The sequence below is a fragment of the Penaeus vannamei genome, chromosome 22, assembly GCF_042767895.1.
Source record: "Penaeus vannamei isolate JL-2024 chromosome 22, ASM4276789v1, whole genome shotgun sequence".
NCBI lineage: Eukaryota > Metazoa > Arthropoda > Malacostraca > Decapoda > Penaeidae > Penaeus > Penaeus vannamei.
Window position 1 is genome coordinate 22490825 of NC_091570.1, and position 5000 is coordinate 22495824.

The following is a 5000-nucleotide window of genomic DNA, read 5'->3' on the forward strand; positions in this document are numbered from 1 at the left end:
CACTTTCCCTCCCTCCCCTACCTCTCTCTCTCCCTCCCTTACCTCTCCCTCTCACACTCTCCCTCCCCTACCTCTCCCTCTCACTTTCCTGCTCTCCATCCTCCTTTTTTCACCCTCTCCATCCCTCTCCTTCTCCCTCTTTCTCTCTACCCTTCTTCCTCATCCCTTCCTTCACATCCCTGTCGATTCATCTTCCGTCGATAAGTTCCTTACGGGTATGATTCTTTATCCCTCCATCTATCCCGGTGACCTTTCGTGACCTCTTCGCCCTTCCCACGGCCTTGCTCCCTCGACCAGAAAGGTTGGCGGAGCAGAATTAACTTAACCGTGATTACCAGGTGCTATGGCGTGATATACATGTGCGCATAAGTATACATACATGCTTACACTGTTCATAAGCGCATGTATGTAGTTGTGTTGTGTGCGAGAAGATAACTAGACATGCGTATAGGAAGGGAAGGAAGGACGGAAGGAGGGAGGAAGGAAGGAAGGAAGGAAAGAAGGAAGGAAAGATGGAAGGATGGATGGAAGGGAGGGAGGGAATGAGGTAGGAAGAGGGAGAAGGAGAGAGAGAAATAGAGAATGAAAGTGAAAGAGAGAGGGAAAGACAAAGGCAAAGAGAGAATGAGAATATCAGACAGAGAAACAGACAGAAAAACAAACAGAGAAAAAGACAGGCAAAGAGAGAAGTGGACAGACCAACAGACAGACAAACAGACACGTACGCAGAGAGAGACGATAAATGATCGTTCACGCCCCCCCCCCCCAAGCCGTGTTTGTTCAAGAGAACGAATGGCTAAGAAAAGGAATGTTCTTACCTGGAGTGAATTCCAAAGAGCAGAAACCATTAGCACTCGAGGGAGAACCGGGCGAAGTAAAGAAAAAATAGAAGAACAGGAGGAGGAGGGAAAAGAATATGAAGAAGAAAAACTAGTAGATGTAGTAGTAGTAGATAAAGAAGAAGTTGAAGTAGTAGTAGTAGAAAAAATGGAAGGAAGAGGAGAAAGAGGAGGAGGAAAAGGAGAAGGACGAAAACGAGAACGAGAACAAGCAAAAAAAAGAGGGAAATAATGAACAAAAGGAAGAAGTAGATGGACAAGACGGAAACACAGAAGAAGAAAAAGGAAACAGAAATAAACAAATACAAATCCGCAACTTGTAAACAACGAAAAAATGTCTATATTATATTCCGGAAGCGACCAAATTATCTTCGCCTCCGACACAAAGTCATTAAAAAACAACAAAAATCTTACCTTTTTGTGGTTATTTCTAGTTGTCTTTGTCTCTTTTTTCTTTTATAGCTAAGATCCTTGTTTTGTTGCTTCGTTTGACATCAAAGCAGATTCTGAAAGAAAAAACAAAAATTTAATTATCATTATTATTAAAATGATGATGATTACGGATTATATGGATGAAAATATTGATTTTTAGGATCATTACGAAAAGTATGATTCCAATATAAGCTTTGATGGTAATAGTAATTCATAATAATAATAATAAAAAAAATAATGTCAAAAAATAGAAAAAATGGTGTGACAAATATGTGGTAACAGAAAAAAAACAAATCTTTTTAATTTCGGAAGTAATAACACTAACACATGTAATAGAGATTGAAAATTTTGATAAAGTTAAGGATGATCATAATATGTGTTAATGATAGTAATACAAATATTGATAATAGTGATGATTTAGATGATACGCACGATAATAATGATGATACTGATAATGATAATGACAGCTATAAGAATAGAGATTATGATTTAGAGAGTGATGATAATGATAAGTAATTGTAATGATGGTAATGGTAATACAATGATAATCATGGTAATGATAATGACAACAAAATAAATAAGAACAAAAAAATGAAGATAATAACGATAGTGAGAAATAATAACACAATCATAACACTAGCAATAAGCACATCTTAGCAAACAGAACAAAACAAAAACAAAAGCAAACAGAACAAAACAAAGACAAAAGCAAAACAAAGAGAACAAAAGACAAACCAAAGGCAACAAAGGAAACAAAAAAGAAAACAAAAACAAACAAACACAAAGCAAAAAACAGGCAACAACAGCAAAATAAGAAACAAAACAAAGATGACAAAAAACAAAGAGACACCAACAGCAAATCAAAGATAAAAGACAAAAGCATGAAAATATAGATTCATAACACGTCACGAATCCGCAAATTGCAACCTCTGGCAACTTGCAACTCGACCCTCCTATTCTGCGCTTGTGGCTTCCCCCCCCCCCCCCTTCCCCCCTCCCCCTCCCTTCAGCAGGCATACATCACGCAAATTTTACATCGAGAGTATAACGCAAAGCCTAAGATGAGCTGTGTACGTATGGGGCACGCGCACACACACACACACACACACACACACACACACACACACACACACACACACACACACACACACACACACACACACACACACACACACACACACACACACACACACACACACACACACACACACACACATGCATGCATTTGCTAACATGTGCACATGTATGCTTACGTACATGTATTAGGTTGGTCATGCGTAGATGTGTACACTTGGATACACACATACAAACAAACACATAAACACTGTTGCGTACACACAAACATACAAACAAACTCATATGCGTACACACACTCATACACACACACACACACACACACACACACACACACACACACACACACACACACACACACACACACACACACACACTCGCGCGTACCCACACACAAGCGTATTATCGAATTATATTGAGCATGAGGGTTCATCTGTTTCTTAACTAGCGAATGGCGTGTCTATGATCATAGAAAGTTTATATCTGTGTGCGTGTGGTTGTCTGTCTGTCAGTCAGTCTGTCTGTCTTGCGGTGCACGAAGGACGCTGTAGATTGAAGATAATCGTTACTTGTTTAAATTTTGGATCTGTAAGTCGATTATTTATGTTTTTTTTCTTGCTTTTTCTTTGTTTTAACACTAGTATTTATTTGTTTGTCTTTCCACTGACACGCATGACTTTACTCTGTCTTGTCATATTGATATGTATATTTCTATTATTTCTACTTTCTTCTGCTTCTTTCCTTCGCTTCTGTTTTATCTCTGGTTCTTGTCTTATTCCATTTTCGTCTCTTTCCGGTTCCTTTTTATCGTCTCTTTTCTTCTCCTCTTCCGGTACAGTATAGTCACGTGACCTTCGAATGGCGGGCTGTGCACGACTTTTCCCGCGTTTTTTTTGTTGTTGTTGTTCATCACCCCTTTCTTCTCCCTGTTTCTCCATTTATTAATTCCATTCCATCTTTTTTTTCTGTTTTATCTGTTTGTTCTTCCCCTCTTCTATTCGCTTTCATTTTTCTCCATCTCTTTTTTTTCTTTTATCGTTATTCACTATTCTTTCGCCTGGACTTCTTCAGCCATCAGTTTCTTTTGCTTATCACCTTCTTCCCTTATTCCCCGTTTCTTCACTTCTCCATTTTCTTCGTTTCGTTTCTCCATTAGCATTATCTCCCTACCCTTTTTTCTCTTTTCTTCCTTTCCCATTTTCTCTTAATTCCTTTCTCTCCCTTCCTCGTCCATCCACCCTTTTATTTCATTCTTTCTTCGTCTGTCCTCCATTCACTCATTTATCGTCTATTTTCTTCTCTCCCATTCCCCCTTCTTAAGTAATATCCCCCCCTGGCTAAGCCATTAGAAATATCTAATGGGGAACTCTCTGTTGGTAAATCTATGGTAATCTATGGGATATTTTTTCAACTAATGACTCTAGATTCTTGCATAAGTAAGTTGGTTTCTCTGTCTAGTCTCTGTTTCTCTTTCTCTACGTTTGTATACATTTTTTTCCGTTTGTCTGGTTGTCTCTGTCTCTTTGTTTGTCTGTCTCTCTGTTTTTGTCGCCTTGACTATCTCTGTCTCTGTCTCTCTCTCTCTCGCGTTCATTCTCCATTCTCTCTCGCTTTATCTCTCTCTCTCTTTCTCTTTCTCTCTCTATCTCTATCTCTCTCTCTCCCTCTCTCTCTCTCTCTCTCTCTCTCTCTCTCTCTCTCTCTCTCTCTTTCTCTTTCTTCTCTTTCTCTCTCTTTCTCTCTCTCTCTCTCTCTCTCTCTCTCTCTCTCTCTCTCTCTCTCTCTCTCTCTCTCTCTCTCTCTCTTCTCTCTTACTCTCTCTCTCTCCCCTTCTCTCCTTTTCTCCTTCTCTCCATCTCTCCTTCCTTCCCTCCTTCTCTCCCTCCCTCCCTCCCTCCCTCTCCCTCTCCCTCTCTCTCTCTCCATTTCCCATTCTCTCTGTCATGCAAATAATAAACCAAGCATTTTCCGCTAACAAGCACCCACGTACCCGCACCCCGCATGTCAATGAATTAGACACGACCAGCGAGCTACTCACAAGGCCAGCGTCTACCTACAGCCTCCAGCGAACACGTAGGCCTATAGAAGACTACATTAAGAGGAAGAGGAGGCAGTGAAAGTTCGAATTGAAGGTAAGAAGGCTTTTAATATCGCGCGAGGGAGACGCTGTTCCTTATGATCGCTCGTTTGCAGCGATTAGGCGCTTTAATGCTAGCTGTGGTTTTGGGGCGAGCGGCATTGGAGACGGTGAGGATACGCTAGATTTAAGTTTTGCTTTATTGCTTATCTGCGGTTCTTTTTTATGATAGATGGGCGTGTGTAGTCCTTGGTTCGTGGTAGGAACCGATACAGAGGAAGGATAATGTTGGCTGTATGAAAATAATTCACGTGGTTTATCAACATTATCGGGTACACGCTTCACTTGGTCGAAGCCAGCGGACAGGATCTCGAATGATTTCCAGTAACATCTACGCGCTTCCGGGTCTGGCTTGGCGAAGGTCCACGCGATGCACATGGTAAAGAAGAGCAACGATGATGCCGAGTTAGGCGATGATGAGATAAGATGATGATGATAAACATGATGATGATAAACACGATGATAATAACAACGCAAATGATAATGATAATAAGGACACGATTTTAATTAATAACGGG

At 40.4% G+C, this 5000-nt stretch overlaps 1 protein-coding gene across 1 annotated transcript in view; it reads right to left on the reverse strand.

Moving 5' to 3' along the window:
- Positions 1-5000, reverse strand: part of LOC113809001 (uncharacterized) — an 87982-nt gene that overhangs the window by 19274 nt on the left and 63708 nt on the right. Inside the window, exon 2 of the mRNA XM_070136720.1 lies at positions 1254-1345. The gene's annotated coding sequence lies outside the window, so the exon portion shown is untranslated. The remainder of the gene's footprint in view (positions 1-1253; positions 1346-5000) is intronic.